Below are 24,913 nucleotides of genomic sequence, written 5' to 3'. Positions count from 1 at the left end.
CCCCTAAGATCATGATCGGAGCCCAAATCAAGAATCAGACCCTTAAAGGACTAAGACACCCAGTCGTCCCACATATGACTATTTTTTATGTATAATTTAAATTAGCCGATTTAAAATTTTATCTTTTCAAATGATTTTCTTTAATGTACAGCAGAATGATAGGTTTACTAAATCCAAGCTATATCACATAAACAGAGTAAATCTACATTACTTAAATCTAATTACTTCAGTTTAAAATTTTCTCCAGTTGTGTCAATATGTGTTTTTATTTTTACTGGAATTTAATTAGTTAATAATAACACTAATACAAACCTATTAGCTATCTTAATTGAAAACAGATTTTTTGAGATTTTATAAATATTTATTCACTCTTATTAAACCAGATGCACATTTAAAAAGATCTCATAGTAGATAAAAGTTTATGAAGTAATCAGTACTATTAGAACACAATCACCTTGCTTTAAAAAAAAAAAAAACCTTCTGAAGAACTTCAAACTTAATTCTAGTGAAATCATTAGCATTACATAAAGTATTAGAATTGGATGAACTACAAAAGAAAGTATAGAAAGATCACTGGTTTGGAATTTTGGTCTAGAACAGATTTCACCAGCTGCTGTGGCCATAGATCAGTTCTGTAGTCTTTCTCATCCTCTAAGTTCTCATTTAAAGGAGAAAGATCCCAGTGCCTGTTTTTCAGAGGTGACAGCAAGTCCTTCCACACTGAATCAGGAAATAGGTGTGTGGTGCATCAAAAAAATAAAATATATAGCCCAGCAATGGGGGGATAATATACGCAACTTGTAAGCATTATCAAACCAGGTTATGAAACTGAAACAGTAGGAAATTGTAAACCTCAGATGTTAAGCCTGAGTTAGATACTGACATGTACACTACCCCCAACTGGACATAAATGGGGAAGAAGACAGCAGGTCTTCTTTCTGGGTTCATGTCTCCCAGGAGGCATCACTCTCAATGTCAGCTACTGAGACCATTGAATTTCAAAAACACCCCCTCAAGAAATAAGGAAGTAATGAAGAGATGCCTTCACTTCCACCTTCATGTATATTTGAGCTTCTACCTTTATTTTTCATTACTTAGTAGCTGAGGCAAACGTTTTCTGTAAAACATAAAGTTGATCAAGCTATATCAGACTTTATTTAATGAAAACCTCAGATTTTACCTTCAGAATCAGATGGACACAAAGACTATGTTTTGACTATCTTTAAACTGAGTTAGTCTCTTTTTAAAAAATATTTATTTATTTACTTATTTTTAAAGAAAGAAAAAGAGATAGAGAAACAATCAACAGTGGGGGAGGGGAGGCAGAAAGAGAGGGCAAGGAAGACATTGACTCTCAATTAGTCTCCCTGCTGAGTGCAAGGAGGGGCTTGATCTCACAACCCCCAAATCATGGCTGGAACTGAAATCAAGAGTACTTTAACTGACTGAGCCACCCAGATGCCCCTCAGCTGAGTTAATCTCAATTTTATTTGTTTTTAACTTCAATTATTCATTGCTGAAAAAGAGGAGAAGAGAGATGGCCACCTTCAGTACCATTTAATTAAACAGAAAATATTTCGAGATAATTTACATGCTTAACATGAAATAAATCCATTCTTTTTTTTTTCTTTTTTACAAGATTTGGAAATGCAACCCAAATACTACTTTCTTCTGAACATTTCTTTGATTATCCAGCTTTCATGTAGTACTGTCTTTTTAAAAGTATGATAAGCTTTAATAGCACTGACCTTTATGCGTATAATGAAGTAAAACTCTAGTGATACACTTGAAATGTTACCTCATCTATTTATAGGCTGGTAGATATATGTATATTTTTTTCTTTATTCTAACACACTGAACTCTAATTGGATTTGTAGATGATACAGACTTGGGAACACTAAAAATTTCAATGGGCAAGAAGATGAATCAAAACTAACATTTGCGACAATGTGGATGGAACTAGAGGGTATCATGCTTAGCGAAATAAGTCAAGCAGAGAAAGACAACTATCATATGATCTCCCTGATATGAGGAAGTGGAGATGCAACATGGGGGGTTAAGGGGGTAGGAGAAGAATAAATGAAACAAGATGGGATTGGGAGGGAGACAAACCATAAGTGACTCTTAATCTCACAAAACAAACTGAGGGTTGCTGGGGGGAGGGGAGGTGGGAGAGGGGGTAGGGTTATGGACATTGGGGAGGGTATGTGCTTTGGTGAGTGCTGTGAAGTGTGTAAACCTGGTGATTCACAGACCTGTACCCCTGGGGATAAAAATATATTATATGTTTATAAAAAATAAAAAGCTTTAAAAAAGAATATATTAGAATTTTGCATTTATAAATAAAAGGATTAAAGATTCATTTAAAAAAATAACATAAAATTGTAAGAAAAGCAAAATCCTTTAAACAAGTTAAAATAATTACAAAATTCAGAACCAGGAGATCTACCCAGAACTGGGTATTTCGTAATTTACTATTACTATATTTTACAACAAAAAATGTGTGTGTTTGGGGGGCAAACATGTTTCAAGTTAAATGTACAGTTGCAATGTAACATGTGGCATGCCCCCAAAATACAAAGATTAAAATTTGCAATAATATATAAAGTATATGCATATAACACATATAATATATACACCTAATATTATGCATATACTGTAATATATTTAATACATGTATATTGATGTTATGTGTATTATATATATTTCTTTGTAATAATTCTGATTTTTCAGTTGTTTTATATTTAGTAATTTTATACCAGATTTTTAATGTTGAATTATTTTATTCCTATACACGTGCCATCTAGTTACCATGATGAGGTTTTGCAAGTGCTATTTCTCCTGTTTAGTGCCCCTTCCTTTTTTGTTTTTGCTTCATTAAACTTTCAGCTCTTACCTCTATCATCAGTCCCAGGAAAACTTTCTAAATCTGGTTAGATCACCATATTTTATTCCATCTGGACACCACATGCTCTTGTCCAAAGCTAATGGTAGTTGTAATATTAACACTACTCTCTCATTAATTTATTATAGTATACCTCTTCCTTCAGATTTTAGACTTAGGAATTATTTCTGTTTTACTCAGTATGTCCTTAGTGTTTAATTCATGTCTTTTCAAATATTTATTAAATGTATGACTGAGTATATAAATACAAATAAGTAACAGTGTAGATACTCTTATTCCATACTATACTTTTCCCATGTTTCCTGATGTTTGTCACTTCTAGTCTGCTCTCCTTTAGCTGTAAGGTTTCTGTTAATTTTCTGTATTTGCATAAAAGTGTAAATGCACTGGTCTTAAGTTTTTTCCTCATTATGAAATTTTTTCTTGTTCCTTTAAAGTCATTCACGTTCAGTCATACATCTTTGAATATACAAAGCATGTGGCTTTTATATCTTTTATCCCAAAATAATCTGTTTAGATATATGGTTTTCCAAATGATTTTTTAAAATATTTTATTTGTTTATTTGACAGTTAGAGACAGAACACAAGTAAGCAGAGTGGCAGGGAGATGGGGAGAGAGAGAAGCAGGCTCTCTGCTGAGAGCCTGATGCGGGGCTCCATCCCAGGACCCTGGAACCATGACCCGAGCCGAAGGCAGCCGCCCAACCAACTGAGCCACTGGGGCGCCCCGATATATGGTTTTCCTTGGAGTTATCAAGCAATGTTGTTTTATCCTTATGATATATTATCATTTTATTAGCTCTGTGGTGTACATTTTTATTTGCTCTTTCTTATGTTCATCCTTTAATATAAAGATGTGCATTCAGCATTTGCATCTCCACTTTCCATTAGAACACAGAATCTTGCCCCTAAGCTTTGCCAAAGGAATTAGGAATTTCTACAACCAATAATACTGTCGTAGAAGTAATATGATATTATGGAAAATTATGTGTGGTGGGAGAGAATATAGCAAAATTTTTGTCCTCCAGTAAAATGGTCTTCAAACATTTTTGTTTTCATTCCTGCTAAAGTTATTTTTTTAAGATTTTATTTATTTATTTATTTATTTGGCAAAAAGAGATCACAAGTAGGCAGAGAGGCAGGCAGAGAGAGGGGGGGAAGCAGGTTCCCTGCTGAGCAGAGAGCCTGGTGTGGTGCTCAATCCCAGGACCCTGAGATCATGACCTGAGTGGAAGGCAGAGGCTTAACCCACTAAGTCACCCAGGTGCCCTTGCTAAAATTATTTTTAAATAAGTATGTTTCCTTGTTAGTAAATCAACATCTCAAATATATAGTCTTGCAACTCTCAAAGAATAATATGTATATAAATGTAAACTTAATTTTTTGTTAGTCCATAGTATTTTTACTTTATTTTTTCTAAATGAGTTATAATCCCTGTATTATTGGTATATTATTAAATATATTGTAGATTATTATAACTACTAAACTAAGTGAATAATTTTTATTACATGATCTTAGCTGTTTTCTTGGATGATTATTACTGTTGTGATAAAAGCAAAATTTAGCATTAATTCTTTTTGTACTTTGCATTTTTATAAATGATTATTTGAGAAACTTTGCTTTCTTAAAGCAATGTCACTCAATGTTTTTAACTCTTTAGTATGAACCAAAAATTGCAAAGTGACTTAGCAGCATTGACAATTTTTAATGATCTTTAGCCTGACATTTTGAATATGTTCACCTCCAATTTTCGAAAGTAAACCATAGGCTTCTAAAAGATTTTGGTTTTTTATCCAGTCTTTTGTATTTTCTGTGAAATGTTACTAAGGCTTTTATCAATATTTGTAAAATAATAGCTAATTTTATCTGTTATTCTTTTATTTAGAGAAACCCAGAAAAGCTTAGGAAATTAATTAATATACTTCTGCCAATTAAAAAAATTGTGAAGAAATTTTCTCCCAGTTTCCCCAGTTGAGAAATAATTAGTATATATTCCTATGTAAGTTGAAAGCCTATAGCTTGATGCTTTGATTTACATATACTGTGAAATTGATACCACAATATCTTCAGCTAATAGCCACCTTTTCTATGGGTATAAAAAGAAAAAAAGGAAAAAAATCTCCTTGTGAAGAGAACTCATAGGATTTATCTTAACAACTACATATCACACAGCAGCTACGTTAGTTTTAGATAGCATATTGTACATCACATCCCTATTACTTATTGATAACTAGAAGTTCGTACCTTTTGATCATCTTCCTCCATGTTCCTCTCCCTTGACCCTCTGCTTCTGGTGAGCACAAACCTGATCTCTTTTCCTGTGAGTTTGTTTTTCTTTTCTTTTTCTTTTTCTTTTTTTCTTTTCTTTCTTTATTTCTTTCTTTTTTTTATATATATTCCACATATAAATACATTCATCATACTTGTGCTTAGACCTGCAGATCTGACATACCAAAAAATACCTATTACATAAAGCAGTCTGCATTTTCACTCAACCAATAAGACTTACCTTCTGTTGAAAAAGGAGGCTTACTACAGTTTTCTGCAGAAATGAATTTAATGGAACACGAGGGTGTCTCAGTTGGTTAAGCATCTGCCTTCTGCTCAGGTCATAAACTCAGGGTTCTGGGATGGAGTCCCACATTGGGCTCCTTGTTCAGCAGGAAGTCCGTTGCTCTCTCTCCCTCTGCCCCTCCTCACTGTTCCTGCTCTCTCTCTCTTTCTGTCTTTCAAATAAGCAAAATCTTTAATAAAGAGAAGTGAACATATTAATGTGTTTTAAGCATATAGTAAGTGTCACTATATTATATAAGGGGAAAAAGACAACTTTGTTGAATACATTATGTAAAATGGACTAATAAAGATATCAAAGTTCAGCATAAAATGACACAGGTCTAGTATAAGTTATTTATTATTATATAAGACTAACCAAATTATGTTACTTTTCATTAATTAATTTGTGATAATGAAGCATAAGTAAAATAATAAGTTGTTTTAGAACTATCATGATTGTGATAAAATCATTTTTTTCAGCAATTGTGAGTGTATATATTGGTCAGGTGCCTAGTCCTTGAAACTAACTTTTAGAGATCATAATTAAACATTTAGTTATAATTCCATTAATTTTATTTGGAGTGATAATTAAGTTTTCTCAAGCTAAATGTTAAAATCATGAATAAGTCTCTGTGTCTTTAGAGGTATGTTTTCTCTAGCTTATAGTCTATTGCTGTGGTAGAAAATCCTTAAGCTTGCATAGTAAATGCATTTTATTATACATAATTATTTTTACTTTCTCTATTTTCTATACTATAGTTAAGGTATATTTAAAAAATTATATATCTAGATAAGTTAAATCTTCTGTAGGTATCATTTTAAGATAATAAAGGGACAGCACAAAATATTTGCTTTACATATGATGGGGTTTAAAATTACAAAATTTGATGTAAAGCAACCTGGCTTAATTGGCGATGTTTAGCACACATCTCTCCTCTGACCTTAGGAACCAAGGTCAGAGTTGCTATTTTTCTGATCATCATATATGCTTTAAATGAAGCTTTGTACTTTGGAATCTATATTGCATGAATCTGTATTGCTGCATCTCTTTTATACCCAACTCTGCTAAAAGTGTCAATATTTTCACTTCCCTAAGGCATTTACAATGCTTTTCACATTTTACCTTGACCTTCCATATTCTCCTGGATTGTACATTTTTAGTTATGGCATCCTATGAATGTAAAAATCAGAAAGCTAATGACAGTGGAATGATGGACAAACTATTCATTTCAGTCAGGCAAACTTAGCAAATGTGAACAGGGCAATAGCCCCCAATTTGTTTAGATTATTGTCTATTCATTGCAGTCACTGTGTCCTTAAATAAAAGGTATAAAATAAAGTTGACTTGAAAAATTCCTACCTATTCAGGGGTTATCAGTCTACTTGGAATTTAGCATAAAGGGTATTTTAGTCCAAAATTGTGCTTTGTAATCCACCTATGTGAGATGGGAAATCCATATAGAAAATGGTTCATGGCTTTCTATTAATTAAGATTAGAGAACTGACATCAATTTTGAGTTCTCTGTGTTTATCTATAGAGATGGTTTCATGAAGGGGTGGGATAGGCTATATCTCATATTGCTTGTCGGCACTTGGTTTAATGTGGAAACACTTGCTATTAAGAGGATCAAAATTACTTTTTGTTTTCAAAATTCTGTAGAGTTGTGGATGTGTTTTCTTCATTTATAAGTTGTTTCTTCTTTTAGTGGTTTTCTCATATATGTCACCTCATCTTTATTCAAACTCCAGCCCATGCTAGTCTTGGCTCTAATCCTCTCAGGACTCACTTATTATAGGGATAGTCATTTGCTTTCACATTTCCTTTGTTTCACTATAAGACACATGTTTCTAAATACTAACTTAATTTCATAACTCTCTTTTTTAATAAATATGGAGCAAAATGTAAATCAAACCTAATGCTTTCATCCTTTTCTTAATATCTTCCAAACTATCTACTGTTCCCCATCATATGTGCCTTCACCGATATCAAACTTAAAATGATGAACTAAGGGGTGCTTCCGTGGCTCAGTCAGTTAAGCATCTGCCTTTGGCTTAGGTCACAATCTTAGAGTCCTGGGATCACATCAGGCTCCCTGCTCAGTGGGGAGTCTACTCCTTTCTATGCCCCTGCCCTGCTCATGCTTTCTCTCCCTCTTTCAAATAAATAAGTTAAAAAAAGGATATATATATATATATATATATAAAGGATGTGTATATATATATATATATATATAGAGAGAGAGAGAGAGAGAGAGAGAACCAATTTGATTGTTATCCTTTTTGTTTAATACCTGGTGTTCATTCTATTTTAATGTCTTCTAAATTTTTATCTAAGGTTCAAATGTCTTAGGATGGCTGATAGTAATCCTTATCAAGTAAATATTTGCTCTATGCTTGCTCATGATCTAAATATAGTATCATTTATTTAGATGACTATATTTAATGTCATTTATGAAATAATGCCATACATTTGTATTAGAGTATATATTTAACATTTCTTAATGGTTTTGAGTGATGTGATTTTTTCATTAATCTCACAATGGAACTATAGCCATGTTTATATGTCATCATATCTGGGATCCAAATTTGAGGATTAAGGAATTTTAATCATAATGGAAAAATTCACGAGTAAAATTGCTGATGTTAAAAAAAAATCTGAAGGTGTCACAGTGGCTTTCAATTTATTGTGTTTCAAGTTATCATTATTTTCCCTTCAGTCAGCCTCTACATTACTCTTTCTCATTAAGTAATGTCTATACCTCTTGAAATTTCAGACATATTTGCACTCAGTGTCCTTTTTCTTTTTTTTTTTTAAGATTTTTTATTTATTTATGACAGAGAGAGAGATTGTAAGTAGGCAGAGAGGCAGGCAGAGGTGGGTGGGGGGAAGCAGGTTCCCTGCTGAGCAGAGAGCCCAATGCAGGACTTGATTCCCTGACCCTGAGACCATGACCTGAGTCAAAGGCAGAGGCTTAACTCACTGAGCTGCCCAGGCACTCTTCCTTATTTTTCTAAACTCAAAAAAACATTTCTGTTTTAGTTACATGCTAAACTTTGTATTTATAGTTGATTTCTGGATTAAGTTTATAGCAGATTATGGAAAAGAGCCTTAATGTCCTTCCACTGATGAATGGATAAAGAAATGGCATATATATAGGATGGAATTTCACTCAGCCATAAATAAGAATGAAATCTTGCCATTTGTAACAATGTGGATGGAACTAGAGAGTATTATCCTAAGCAAAATACATCAATCAGAGAAAGAAAAATACCATATGATTTCACTCTTATGTGGAATTTAAGAATAAAACATATGAACATAGAAGAGGGGAAAAAGAGAGGCAAATCAAGAGACAGACTCTTAACTGTAGAGAACAAACTGATGGTTACCAGAGGGGAGGGGAGATGGGGAGTGGGGTAAATAGATGATAGGGATTAAGGAAGGCACTTGCCATGATGAGCACTGGGTGTTCTACGTAAGTGAAGAATCACTAAATTCTACTCCTAAAACTTATATTACACAGTTGGTTAACTAACTGGAACTTAAATGAAAACTTGACATAAAAAATAAGAGCAAGTTTGAGTACATTACTCTCAAAAAGTTCATATTTTTCTGGTGAGGGTGACTTTTGTACCTCTAATAAATGAAACAAAATTAAACATTAGGCTTTAGGTGTGTTTATTTTATATTACTTTTTTATGTCATGTATAATATAACTCTCAGCTAAAAACTAAAGCATTTGAGAATTAGTTTTTCCATCTTCTGCAGCATGATAAAAATATAAACTGTAACAATTAGTATGTCAGTGATTGCATTTGTTGAGGAATTTTTAAAATTTAGTTAAACAGAATCAGATAGTAGTGGAAAAAATATTTCAAATGTACCCCTATTCTTTGTTATAGTCATTCCCAAGACACCTTTTAATGGTCAAGCCATTTCGGTTACTGCTTTTCTCTTTTGTTCTTTCTTATTTTAGTTACTTGACTTCAATTCCATACTCTGCAAAGGAATAAAGAAGAAAGATGTGTTTTTGAATATTTAGTGTATAATGCCTAAAGTCCTTTTGACTGCTGTGAACAGTGAATATTCAAAGGAAAAATTAAGGAGGCTTTCCAAAAGATAGCATCAGAAATCTTGCCTTTAGCCACTATTGTGAGGATTGCCATGATGCTGGCAAGAGATGGAAATGAGAATCAGAGGATTTAGTGACATTTTAAAAGGTATATAAGTTCAATACAGTTTCATAGAATTGACTTTGGGCATGAACATTTCCTGAATCTCAGATTAAAGTAGGTGTACCTCTCAATCTTTCAAAATTGTCTTGGGCTCCCAAAGGGACCAAACATCTAAAGTGTGTGTGTTAGAGGAGGGAAACAAAAAGACTTAAGAGTAGTGAAAATTGTCAGTTTCTTATTGGTCCATTTTTCCCAAGTAGTTTTAACATTAACTCCTAATTTCTTAGATTACCTAAGTATGTTTTAGGATCTTCAATTCTATCAAAAAGAGAGTCATCCATTTTATGGAAGTGTTGAATCACTATATTATACACCTGAAACTAACATAATACTATGCTAACTAACTGGAATTTAAATAAAAACTTATGAAGGAGTCATCCATGTGAATGCTGGTGGAAAGTGGGACTAGCTGTCAGAGAAGAGTCTGGTATTCTCTGACAAATAAGGATATTCCTATCAACCTAAAGCTGGCCATGAGAGACAGTAGCTGAAAATGTAATCTCTGTTGAAAGAGATTGGTTTATTTATCTGTGCCTTTGACACTAGTCCATATAGTTCTCATTTACCGCCTCAATTTTTTTTTTTTTTTTTATCTTATAACTATAGGGAAAAAAGAAAAAAAGAACCATAGAATCTCTCTGAACTTTACTTCTTTTTTTTTGGTTTTTAAGACAACAAAAACAACAAAAGACTACAACTAAGTCACTCTTACGGTATTTACTCTTTGCAATGCCTAAACTAGATAATTTTTTGTATTATTTCCAGTACTCCTGTATTTTGCCAGCAAATATTATTCAGGATGCTAGCCCACTACATCATAACAGCAGCCTAACAAAAATGCAGAAATTGGCAAGTGTGTCTAAAAAAAAAAGAGCTTTTTGCATTCCAACTAGATAATCCCTATGTAAAATTAGAGAGTAGATTTCAAACTCATAAATATTATCTCCTTGAGTCTGCTGTATCTTTAGATAATAAAGTATAAATTCCTCCCCAAAATAATAGCATTAAAATATACCCGTATCCTCTTTTAAAAGACCATCAGCAAACATTTCCAGCAAATATGCTTTTTTGATGTGACAACATAAAATATCTTAAATCAAAGTCTTTTAATAACCATTTCACATGAAATATACATTTGGGATATTAAGGCATCACTGCTCATGACCATATGCATTGCTCTGTTTCCTGCCAAAGTAATTGTGGTCATGTAGCTTCGACCTCTATTTGGGTAAGATATTTATCTTTCTTTGCTTTAATCTGTCCTAATTACTTTGGTGTCTTTACCACCATCACTCATGAAGAACCTAATTGCTTTCTCTGAGACGCCAGCCCTTCTTGAAATCACCAATATGGTTTGTCACTAAGGGAGAAGTGGAGCATCTGTTACCACATCATCACCTCCTCTTCTCATGAAAAAGCAGCTGCAGCTGTTTTTACTGAGATTTCTCATTTCCTGTTCAGGGCTATGGAGGCTTGATGTCTTTTTTTTTTCTATGAGATAATTTACTGAAGGAAGGTTGGGCTTTTAAGAAACTTCTCCAGTATTCAATGTGGAAATGAGGCACACTTAGGTTTTCTACCATGGAGTCATGCAGGGGATTTCATTGTAGCCTTTCATAAAGCGCGAGGCAACCCTCACTATTTCTAAATCAATTTATGGTCTTATTTATGTTACTCTGTGTCATTTCTAACGCAGGCTAGAAGTACAGATGTAGAGGACATTCCTATTCAAGCACTTTCATCTCAATTGTACATGATATTATGCCCACTTCTTTCAATAAGTCGTGATTTGGAAGAGTTTCTCCCTTTATTTCCTATGTTCTCCATAAAAAGTTGTAGATAATTAATTCTCGGGGCATCAAAAAATAAATGTAAGTGGATTTTGTGAAGGACGATTCATTTCTATCCCAAGTGTCTTTAATCATCACTTATGGGTGTTTTAAAACCTTTCCTCGTATTCCCTTCTCAATAGTTAAATAACAACAACTAGGGGTGCCTGGGTGGCTCAGTGCGTTAAGCCTCTGCCTTTGGCTCAGGTCATGATCCCAGAGTTCTGGGATCGAGCCCCACATACGGCTCTCCACTCAGCAGGGAGCCTGCTTCCCCCTCTCTCTGCCTGTCTCTCTGCATAATTGTGATCTCCTTCTCTGTCAAATAAATAAAAATCTTTAGAAAAAATAAATAACAACAACTAGAAAACCCCTGCAAAAGCATCCGTTACTTGTTTAATCCTAAATAAAAATCTTTAGAAAAAATAAATAACAACAACTAGAAAACCCCTGCAAAAGCATCCGTTACTTGTTTAATCCTAAATGGCCTGTCCACAGAAGTAGTAGCAAGAGATGTATTCTTTTTTTTTTTAAAGATTTTATTTATTTATTTGACAGAGAGAGATCACAAGTAGACAGACAGACAGGCAGAGAGAGAGGAAAGCAGGCTCCCCGCTGAGCAGAGAGCCCGATGTGGGACTCGATCCCAGGACCCTGAGATCATGACCTGAGCCAAAGGCAGCGGCTTAACCCACTGAGCCACCCAGGCGCCCAGCAAGAGATGTATTCTGTTAGGAGTCCCTGGAGGCCTGTGCCCTGAACCTACATTGTCAGTAACTTTGATCTTAGGCACTCGATCTTCAACTTATTTTTCTACCACGAAAATAAGCCCTTCACTTGCAATAGTTTAAGGAAAAAAAAATGATTTAAAATATTTTGGCCTTCTCTGAATTTTAGTGTTCACTAAAAACGAAAGCACTACCATTTTAGAAGACAAGAGGCTAACATGACCGTGCATACCCACAACTGAGCTTGGAAAACTTCCTTTTACTGACTTCATGTGGAAGTAGCAAAAGTTTCAAGATAGGATCAGAGGATAGAAGTAATGATCCTAAGTCTTTTATTGACAATAGGGACATCTTTTTAAACTTTTCTTTTGTGAAACCCTAATCCCACCAAATGATGTTTCTGTATCTTTGCCACTCAATTTAAGTCCTATGACCCCACCACAGGTGACCTTTTTTTTTCCAATTTAACTGATAAAATAAGGATCATCACATGAACTCTCAACCTTCTGTCACCAACCTTTATTAACTATTCATTCTCCTGTGTCTGTAAATCTTATCCCACACATATACCTTTTCCTTTTCTTTTTTTTTTAATATAAAATATTTCTGTAAGAAGTGTGTACATTTGCTATCTTTGCTTTTGGTTCTCAGTCCACTGAAATCTGACTCTTACTAAATCAGTTTCTGAAACTTTATCAAACATTCCTATTGTTTTTCCTACATGAAACTCACTATTCTAATAGCTTTGCAAATACTGCATAAGGGACACTGACAGGAAATCAGGTCTATGGGAAAGTGTCATTAACAAACATTTTAGTCTGCATCCATAACTTACTGCTGCATTTGGCCCACTGTACACTCCATCTTAAAAAATTCTCTGACTTTCCATGATAAACTCTCACTGGGTTTTTGGGTTTTTGTTTTGTTTTGTTTTTTACTCAGCCTCACCTTTTTTCTTAGTCCCCTTTATGACTCCTTTTCAAATCTTGGTATCTTATTCCTCTACTCTTTTTCCCTTACATGCTTGACCCTGGGTGGTTCAATACACCAAGGGCTGTGATGCAACTCAAGCCTGGTTTCTTTCCTTGGCTTTGATCTTATTTATTTACTTACTTACTGTTTATTTATATTTAAATAAATGTCTCCACTAGTCCATAGCCTCGAATCCCAAGAATTGCAAACCAAAGAATATTAGCCTCAAAACTGGTCACCCCCAAACTTCCCCATTTGTGGTGAATGTGTCATTACTAATCTCAAGAGCCAGATAAAATTCTATCAAATTAGTTCATAGGTATTTTGATTCTACATTGTTAATATCTCCTAAACTTTGACATAAAGTTGCCAAAGTATATATAGTATGTGACTGCTTAGTTTTCCCAATCTTTATTGGAGATAGACAACATTAACTTGATGTGCTCTTTCAAGGCTAGTTTTGGTGTTTGAAAATGATATATTTCTCTTTCTAGGTAATATAAATTTCAAAGCTTTCAATAAATAGTTTTGCTTCATTACTAATTATTTGAAGGCTTATAATCACAGGAGCAAATAAGACAGAGAGAGATCAATCTACAAGGGAAAATCCATTCAGGTAATAGGATGGTCATTTAATTATATCTTCACTGGGTAAAATATTGAATCTCAGATGTAAATGATTTCTTTATACTATATATATGTAGCATTATACAATATAGATAATAAAAATGCTTATTAAATTTGAAACAATACTAAATAATTTAGAATATTAAAAATGCTTTTAGGGTAGTCATTAAAAAGTCATCATACATATCTTCTAACAGAGATTTAAATTGAATGTCCAACATTATGATGTTCTAATTGATTTAATACAGAAACACTGTGTTCCCCAGAAATCAGTTTTTCAGTTAGGTAAATTAGATATAGAAATTTTCTAACAAAAGAATGTTTATTACCAAATTAATTAAAAAAAAAAAAACCACAGAGGAAGACCTTGGAATAAATCCTCAAAGAGCACTTTGTAGTTTCAAAGGGCTGAAGATAGGAGGGAGGAGTCAAGATGGCGGAGAAGTAGCAGGCTGAGACTACTTCAGCTAGCCGGAGATCAGCTAGATAGCTTATCTAAAGATTACAAACACCTGCAAATCCATCGGCAGATTGAAGAGAAGAACAGCATTTCTGGAAACAGAAAAAAAACCACTTTCTGAAAGGTAGGACCTGCGGAGAAGTGAATCCAAAGCGACGGGAAGATAGACCCCCACGGGGAGGGGCCGGTTCCCGGCAAGCAGCGGAGCAATGGTGCACAAAATCAGGACTTTTAAAAGTCTGTTCCGCTGAGGGACATCGCTCCAGAGGCGAAACTGGGGCGAAGACCATGTGGGGTCAGCGTGGCCTCAGGTCCTGCAGGGTCACAGAAGGATCGGGTGTGTCTGAGTCTCGCAGAGCTTGTGGGTATTGGAACGGGAAAGCCAGCTACAGAGACAGAGCCAACAGTAAGCTCACAGCTCGGTGTTACCTTGAACCGGTCCAGACTCCATGAGCTCTGAGCGCGGCTGGAGGTTAGGCAGATGGGAGTTACTGAGCACTGTTCTCGGAGGGCGCACTGAAGAGTGGGGCCCTGGGCTCTCGGCTCCTCCGGGCTGGAGACCAGGAGGCCACCATTTGTATTCCCGTCTTCCGGAACTCTACGGAAAGCGCTCAGGGAAGAAAAGCTCCTGAAAGCAAACCTGAGCGGATTACTCACCCCACCCCTAGTAAGGGCAGTGCAATTCTGCCTGGGGCAAAGACACTTGAGAATCACTACACCAGGCCCCTCCCCCAGAAGATCAACAAGAAATCCAGCCAAGACCAAGTTTACCTACCAAGGAGTGCGGTTTCAATACCAAGGAGAGCAGCAGAATTCCAGAGGAGGAGAAAGCAAAGCACGGAACTCATGGCTTTTGCCCTGTGATTTTTTTAGTCTTGCAGTTAATTTAATTTTTTTCTTTTTCATTTCTTGTTTTTTTTTTTTTCTCGCCTTCTGGTAAAATTTTTTTTTTAACTTTTACCTTTTTCTTTTTTAACTAGTTTATCTAATATATATATATTTTATTTGTTTTCTTTTTTTAAATTCTTTTCTTTTCTTTCTTTTTCTTTTTTCTTTTTTTTTCTTTCTTCCTTTTTGAACCTCTTTTTATCCCCTTTCTCACCCCTCACGATTTGGGATCTCTTCTAATTTGGTTAAAGCATATTTTGCTGGGGTTGTTGCCACCCTTTTAGTATTTTCCTTGCTCCTTCATATACTCTTATCTGGACAAAATGACAAGACGGAAAAATTCAACACAAAAAAAAGAACAAGAGGCAGTACCGAAGGCTAGGGACCTAATCAATACAGACATCGGTAATATGTCAGATCTAGAGTTCAGAATGACAATTCTCAAGGTTCTAGCCGGGCTCGAAAAGGCATGGAAGATATGAGAGAAACCCTCTCGAGAGATATAAAAGCCCTTTCTGGAGAAATAAAAGAACTAAAATCTAACCAAGTTGAAATCAAAAAAGCTATTAATGAGGTGCAATCAAAAATGGAGGCTCTCACTGCTAGGAAAAATGAGGCTGAAGAAAGAATTAGTGATATAGAAGACCAAATGACAGAAAATAAGGAAGCTGAGCAAAAGAGGGACAAACAGCTACTGGACCAGAAGGGGAGAATTCGAGAGATAAGTGACACCATAAGATGAAACAACATTAGAATAATTGGGATTCCAGAAGAAGAAGAAAGAGAGAGGGGAGCAGAAGGTATACTGGAGAGAATTATTGGGGAGAATTTCGCCAATATGGCAAAGGGAACGAGCATCAAATTTCAGGAGGTTCAGAGAATGCCCCTCAAAATCAATAAGAATAGGCCCAAACCCCATCACCTAATAGTAAAATTTACAAGTCTCAGTGACAAACAGAATATCCTGAAAGCAGCCCGGGAAAAGAAGTCTGTAACATACAATGGTAAAAATATTAGATTGGAAGCTGACTTATCCACAGAGACCTGGCAGGCCAGAAAGAGCTGGCATGATATTTTCAGAGCACTAAATGAGAAAAACATGCAGCCAAGAATACTATATCCAGCTAGGCTATCATTGAAAATAGAAGGAGAGATTAAAAGCTTCCAGGACAAACAAAAACTGAAAGAATTTGCAAACACCAAACCAGCTCTACAGGAAATATTGAAAGGGGTCCTCTAAGCAAAGAGAGAGCCTACAAGTAGTAGATCAGAAAGGAACAGAGACCATATACATTAACAGTCACCTTACAGGTAAAACAATGGCACTAAATTCATATCTCTCAATAGTTACCCTGAATGTTAATGGGCTAAATGCCCCTGTCAAAAGACACAGGGTATCAGAATGGATAAAAAACCAAAACCCATCTATATGTTGCCTCCAAGAAACTCATTTTAAGCCCGAAGACACCTCCAGATTTAAAGTGAGGGGGTGGAAAAGAATTTACCATGCTAATGGACATCTGAAGAAAGCAGGAGTGGCAATCCTTATATCAGATCAATTAGATTTTAAGCCAAAGACTATAATAAGAGATGAGGAAGGACACTATATCATAATCAAAGGGTCTGTCCAACAAGAAGATTTAACAATTTTAAATATCTATGCCCCCAACATGGGAGCAGCCAACTATATAAACCAATTAATAACAAAATCAAAGAAACACATCAACAATAATCCAATAATAGTAGGGGACTTTAACACTCCCCTCACTGAAATGGACAGATCATCCAAGCAAAAGATCAGCAAGGAAATAAAGGCCTTAAACGACACACTGGACCAGATGGACATCACAGATACATTCAGAACATTTCATCCCAAAGCAACAGAAATACACGTTCTTCTCTAGTGCACATAGAACATTCTCCAGAATAGATCACATCCTCGGTCCTAAATCAGGACTCAACCGGTATCAAAAGATTGGGATCATTCCCTGCATATTTTCAGACCACAATGCTCTAAAGCTACAACTCAAGCACAAAAGGAAGTTTGGAAAGAACCCAAATGCATGGAGACTAAATAGTATCCTTCTAAAGAATGAATGGGTCAACCGGGAAATTAAAGAAGAATTGAAAAAAATCATGGAAACAAATGATAATGAAAATACAACGGTTCAAAATCTGTGGGACACAACAAAGGCAGTCCTGAGAGGAAAATATATAGCGGTACAAGCCTTTCTCCAGAAACAAGAAATGTCTCAGGTACACAACCTAACCCTACACCTAAAGGAGCTGGAGAAAGAACAAGAAAGAAACCCTAAGCCCAGCAGGAGAAGAGAAATCATAAAGATCAGAGCAGAAATCAATGAAATAGAAACCAAAAAACAATAGAACAAATCAACGAAACTAGGAGCTGGTTCTTTGAAAGAATTAATAAAATTGATAAACCCCTGGCCCGACTTATCAAAAAGAAAAGAGAAAGGACCCAAATAAATAAAATCATGAATGAAAGAGGAGAGATCACAACTAACACCAAAGAAATAAAAACTATTATAAGAACATACTATGAGCAACTCTACGGCAATAAATTTGACAATCTGGCAGAAATGGATGCATTCCTAGAAACATATAAACTACCACAACTGAACCAGGAAGAAATAGAAAGCCTGAACAGACCCATAACCAGTAAGGAGATTGAAACTGTCATTAAAAATCTCCAAACAAACAAAAGCCCAGGGCCAGACGGCTTCCCGGGGGAATTCTACCAAACCTTTAAAGAAGAACTAGTTCCTATTCTCCTGAAACTGTTCCAAAAAATAGAAATGGAAGGAAAACTTCCAAACTCATTTTATGAGGCCAGCATCATCTTGATCCCAAAACCAGACAAGGATCCCACCAAAAAAGAGAGCTATAGACCAATATCCTTGATGAACACAGATGCGAAAATACTCAACAAAATACTAGCCAATAGGATTCAACAGTACATTAAAAAAATTATTCACCATGACCAAGTGGGATTTATACCAGGGCTGCAAGGTTGGTTCAACATCCGCAAATCAGTCAATGTGATACAACACATGAATAAAAGAAAGAACAAGAACCATATGATACTCTCAATAGATGCTGAAAAAGCATTTGACAAAGTACAGCATCCCTTCCTGATCAAAACTCTTCAAAGTGTAGGGATAGAGGGCACATACCTCAATATCATCAAAGCCATCTATGAAAAACCCACCGCAAATATCATTCTCAATGGAGAAAAGCTTTTCCTCTAAGGTCAAGAATACGGCGGGATGTCCATTATCACCACTGCTATTCAACACAGTACTAGAGGACCTAGCCTCAGCAATCAGACAACAAAAGGAAATTAAAGGCATCCAAATTGGCAAAGCAGAAATCAAATTATCACTCTTTGCAGATGATATGATACTATATGTGGAAAACCCAAAAGACTCCACTCCAAAACTGCTAGAACTTATACAGGAATTCAGTAAAGTGACAGGATATAAAATCAATGCACAGAAATCAGTTGCATTTCTCTACACCAACAGCAAGACAGAAGAAAAAGAAATTAAGTAGTCAATCCCATTTACAATTGCACCCAAAACCATAAGATACCTAGGAATAAACCTCACCAAAGAGACACAGAATCTATACTCAGAAAACTATAAAGTACTCATGAAAGAAATTGAGGAAGACACAAAGAAATGGAAAAATGTTCCATGCTCCTGGATTGGAAGAATAAATATTGTGAAAATGTCTATGCTACCTAAAGCAATCTACACATTTAATGCAATTCCTATCAAAGTACCATCCATCTTTTTCAAAGAAATGGAACAAATAATGCTAAAATTTATATGGAACCAGAAACGCCCCGAATAGCCAGAGGGATATTGAAAAAAAAGCCAACGTTAGTGGCATCACAATCACAATTCCGGACTTCAAGCTCTATTACAAAGCAGTCATCATCAAGACAGCATGGTACTGGCACAAAAGCAGACACATAGATCAATGGAACAGAATAGAGAGCCCAGAAATAGACCCTCAACTCTACAGTCAACTAATCTTCGACAAAGCAGGAAAGAATGTCCAATGGAAAAAAGACAGCCTCTTCAATAAATGGTGCTGGGAAAATTGGACAGCCACATGCAGAAAAATTAAATTGGATCATTTCCTTACACCACACACACAAATCGACTCAAAATGGATGAAGGACCTCAATGTGCGAAAGGAATCCTTGAGGAGAACACAGGCAGCAACCTCTTCGACCTCAGCCGCAGCAACATCTTCCTAGGAACAACGCCAAAGGCAAGGGAAGCAAGAGCAAAAATGAACTATTGGGATTTCATCAAGATCAAAAGCTTTTGCACAGAAAGGAAACAGTTAACAAAATCAAAAGACAACTGACAGAATGGGAGAAGATATTTGCAAATGACATATCAGATAAAGGACTAGTGTCCAGAATCTATAAAGAACTTAGCAAACTCAACACCCAAAGAACAAATAATCCAATCAAGAAATGGGCAGAGGACATGAACAGACATTTCTGCAAAGAAGACATCCAGATGGCCAACAGACACATGAAAAAGTGCTCCATATCACTCGGCATCAGGGAAATACAAATCAAAACCACAATGAGATATCACCTCACACCAGTCAGAATGGCTAAAATCAACAAGTCAGGAAATGACAGATGCTGGCGAGGATGAGGAGAAAGGGGAACCCTCCTACACTGTTGGTGGGAATGCAAGCTGGTGCAGCCACTCTGGAAAACAGCATGGAGGTTCCTCAAAATGTTGAAAATAGAACTGCCCTATGACCCTGCAATTGCACTATTGGGCATTTACCCTAAAGATACAAACGTAGTGATCCAAAGGGGCACGTGCACCCGAATGTTTATAGCAGCAATGTCCACAATAGCCGAACTATGGAAAGAACCTAGATGTCCATCAACAGATGAATGGATCAAGAAGATGTGGTATATATACATAATGGAATACTATGCAGCCATCAAAAGAAGTGAAATCTTGCCATTTGTGACAACATGGATGGAACTGGAGCGTATCATGCTTAGCGAAATAAGTCAAGCAGAGAAAGCAACTATCATATGATCTCCCTGATATGAGGAAGTGGTGATGCAACATGGGGGCTTAAGTGGGTAGGAGAAGAATAAATGAAAGAAGATGGGATTGGGAGGGAGACAAACCATAAGGGACTCTTAATCTCACAAAACAAACTGAGGGTTGCTGGGGGGAGGGGGTTTGGGAGAAGGGGGTGGGATTATGGACATTGGGGAGGGTATGTGCTTTGGTGAGTGCTGTGAAGTGTGTAAACCTGGTGATTCACAGACCTGTACCCCTGGGGATAAAAGTATATGTTTATAAAAAATAAAAAATTATAAAAACAAACAAACAAACAAAAAAAACAAAGAGCTGAAGATATATGAAGCCAGAGTTTATGAAAGATGAACACCATTAGGGGTGAAGAGAAATGGAGCAGTCATCTTTTTTTTTTTTTTTTTTTTTTTTTTAAAGATTTTATTTATTTATTTGACAGAGAGAAATCACAAGTAGATGGAGAGGCAGGCAGAGAGAGAGAGAGGGAAACAGGCTCCCTGCTGAGCAGAGAGCCCGATGTGGGACTCGATCCCAGGACCCTGAGATCATGACCTGAGCCGAAGGCAGCGGCTTAACCCACTGAGCCACCCAGGCGCCCTGGAGCAGTCATCTTTAGAAAAATTATTTTATTGTAATACATTCAATATTTTATCATGCTAAACATTTCAAACGTTATAGAAAAGTGTAAGGAAAATATTAGAAGGACCCTGTATCTATTCATATTCATCAGTTCCTAGACGTAATTACTGTTTCTGGATTTTTCTTCCAAAACTTATTTATATTTACATTTATTTATATAAATTTACAATTATTAAACTTATTGATTCTTTTTTTTTTGTTATTTACACACAAATGGGATTATACTAGAAACACTGTTCTAAAATATGCATATTTTATAAAAAGTTTTTTTTTTATGTTAACTGCAAATGAATTGTCTTCATTCTTTTTCAGGACTATATATGTTACTTCACCTTAGGGGTGTCCCATTATTTAACATAGTATAATGAATATTTATTTCAATTTTAGCCATACATTCATTCTGTTAGCATGAATCCTACAAAGAATTTGTATATGTTTCTATTATTTGTTATGCAACTGTTTCATGTACCCTTAGGAAGTATAACTTTCTTTTTCTATTTCACACTGCTTATCTTGTGTTTATGACACACTCACCACACCTCAAGTGGATTTTTCTCACTGCTATGTGTATGCTCAAAGAGCAATTTCAGACTAAAAATACATTCAGCCTAGCTCAATCATGAAGTTCTCCCTCAATAGTCAGCTACATTTAATGTTATCTATACAAACTATTTCCAGGTTTCTAAATTAGTGACAGTATCTCATAACTGAAATTCATGACAACTACAAAGATTTTCCAATAAGAAGTAGTTGTCAATTTATTACTTGTTTCACTTGTCAACTTTATTTTTATTATTATTCTGAGAAACAAACTGCAATACATATTTACTCCCAGACTCACATGTAAAATAATTAGGTGTCAATCCAAGTCTGAGTAAATATAAAATAAAACATCTGTTTTCTTTTAATATAAGCTGGATTTATTTCAGAGCTCTTTTTAATTTAAAGAAAATCACCTGACAGAACTGAGGATCTTTATTATATAAACAGATGGATTTTATGACACAATTGTATATTGCTCAATTATGATGGGTGGTGCATGTTTTTTTTGCGTGATGCTTTTTACCTCTGTGGTCTTAGGCTTTGAATGGCAATATAGTGACAAAGCTCACAGAGGGGTATATGGCAGTGCCCCCTCCATCTGTTTCCTTTCTGACCAGACTTGGCTCTTTAAGGTTGTATGAACAATAGCTAGAAATCTTCAAACCAATTAAGTTTATAGTCATATGCAAATCTAAAAATTGGTAGGAAAACACAATTTAAAGTCATACAAACACCGTTTCTTCTTCATATCAATTAAGGAATCACATAGATATTTTTTTTCTGTATGCCAATCTTTTATTTCCTTTCCACTTTATGTTCATTTTCATTCTTTTACACTGCTACTGAATCCTGATGAGGATGCAACATCCAGTCCAATCTGTTCAGCCTTCAGGTAATTACTTTGTGTACTTCAACTCTCATTCCATTGAAATAAGATGAATAAAATGCCAGGATGCCCAGTGACCATTTGAGCATCAACCAGAGGTAATTGTCGGTCTTAACCTTTGCCAACTCAATTGATGTCGCTTGATAATGTAGTTGTCAAGGACATTTCTTCAATGGCATTCTAGCATGGTTAGGCATTGTGCTTTTAAGGCTGAAGTTCTAACACTATAATAGCCCCCCCCCCTTTTTTTTAAACACCAGAGAAGGGATATGAAAACAGTATTTTCTAGTCAAGCTCCTCTTTTTTTTCTTTTCTTTCTTTCTTAAAGATTTTTTTTTTTAATTTGTTCACTTGACAAACAGATCATAAGTAGGCAGAGAGGCAGGCAGAGAGAGAGAGAAAGAGAGAGGAGGAGGCAGGCTCCCTGCCGAGCAGAGAGCCCCATGTGGGCCTCGATCTCAGGACCCCGGGATTGTGACCTGAGCCGAAGGCAGAAGCCTCAAACACTGAGCCACCTAGGAGCTCCTATAATGCCCTTTTTTATAGTTAATTTTGAACTGTAAAAATTCCCAATTGGAGAGTTCTGAATGACCAGGAAGATTAAATAAATAATGAAACATTTTAAATCAGACAGAAATTACTAAAATAGGCAAATGCCTATTTTGAAGTCTAGTTAAGTGTCAGTGTCCTGAAATAAAATAAAAGTAACAGGGATTTAAACATTAAGGAAATGGGGGACTGGATTTAAAGAGTGAAATTACAGAAATAATTTACTATTTATTTTGATTAACCTACAAATTCAGTAAGCACACACAGAACTCAAAGTCCAGAATGTTTTGGTTTCAGTCCCCCTGCAACACACACTAAAGCTAAGGCAATATATAAAATACATTGTTTCTAAATGTTTTCATTTAAAACAAAACATGAGGGGTGCCTGGGTGGCTCAGTGGGTTAAGCCACTGCCTTCGCTCGGGTCATTATCCCAGGGTCCTCGGATCGGAGCCCCACATAGGGCTCTCTGCACAGTGGGGAGCCTGCTTCCTCCTCTCTCTCTGCCTGCTTCTCTGTCTACTTGTGATCTGTCTGTCAAATAAACAAATAAAATCTTCAAAAATAAAATAAAATAAAATAAAACATGGGATGATCCATGTAACTTTCTCAAAACAAAAATCAAATCTTGTTGTTGACTTGACTAATGCTGCCACAATTCTAAAACACACAACCCAAAACCCATAAAATTGAACTGTTCATAATGAGATCAGTTTCCTTCATCCAATAAAGAAAACTCAGTGTTCTATTGTCCCTCTGCGGATAAAAGTGTCTGTCTGCCACTTACGTAGGATACCCATGGAAACTGGGCTTATTATACAAACCCTACACATTTACATAATTACAAAGTCCATTTACATGTACTATCTCATTTAATCAATAATCTGGTGATCTCTAAAATTATTCACATGTTTAAAATGAACATATTGAGACTATAAGACAGATGAGCTTGGTGTCAAATTAGTAAGTAATAGAACCTAATGTGAATTTGGAGGTTCCCTATCCATAGATGATAACAGACCGCACTCCACAGGAGATGCTCAGATCCTTTGCCAACACTCTAGCTTGCAATCTTTTCAACAACTGAAAAACAGTACATAAATGACCTGTCGTTGGCACTATTTTTTTTGTTTTTTAGTGTAAATATACTATCGAGATTTTCCTCTTTTTTCTTCTCCTGAGACCAGGTTTTCACTCTCTAACTTGAAAATATATAAATTGGTTGTGTACCAAAGTCTGACACTTACATGTAAATTAGAGGTTATTTTCTAATAATACATTATCTAGAACTAATCCTCTGAGGAATTTTAGCATTCTTATGGTGACTCTGTCTTTGTAGAGAGTCAAGTAAAGTTTAACCAAAAAAACCAAACCAAAACAAAAAGGACAGACAGTCAGAAAGAAAGAAAGAAAGAAAAAAGAGTAGGTCTTGATTCAGTTTTAATAATAGTGCCCTTGGGGCGCCTGGGTGGCTCAGTGGGTTAAAGCCTCTGCCTTCTAGCTCAGGTCATGATCTCAGGGTCCTGGGATCGAGCCCCACATCGGGCTCTCTGCTCTGCAGGGAGCCTGCTTCTCCCTCTCTGTCTGCCCGCCTCTCTGCCTACTTGTGATCTCTCTCTGTCAAATAAATAAATAAATTAAAAAAAATAATAGTGCCCTTGAGAATTTTAACATAGTTCCTTCATGTCTTAGAAATGCAGAGGAAAGCACATTATTTCAGTTAAGTCCTCCCTATTGGATTTCCTCTTAACTTCCTATTTTGACGGTAGTGAAATACTTTTCCCTTTCACTAGCTTCAAAAACTCCAAACCTTTAATCTTTATTTCCTTCCTTTCTTGTACAACTTTATCAGACACCATGGCTCCCCATTTCTTGCATGTGAAAATTTGCTTTGCCACTTACTTTTTTGTGTGACCTTGGCCAAATCAAACTTTGTGCTTCAGTATTGTCAATACTGACTATAAAGGAGATAATAGAAGAACTTATA

Source organism: Mustela lutreola, chromosome 1 (genome assembly GCF_030435805.1).
Source record: "Mustela lutreola isolate mMusLut2 chromosome 1, mMusLut2.pri, whole genome shotgun sequence".
In the NCBI taxonomy this organism is placed as follows: domain Eukaryota; kingdom Metazoa; phylum Chordata; class Mammalia; order Carnivora; family Mustelidae; genus Mustela; species Mustela lutreola.
This window is presented reverse-complemented; position numbering follows the sequence as displayed.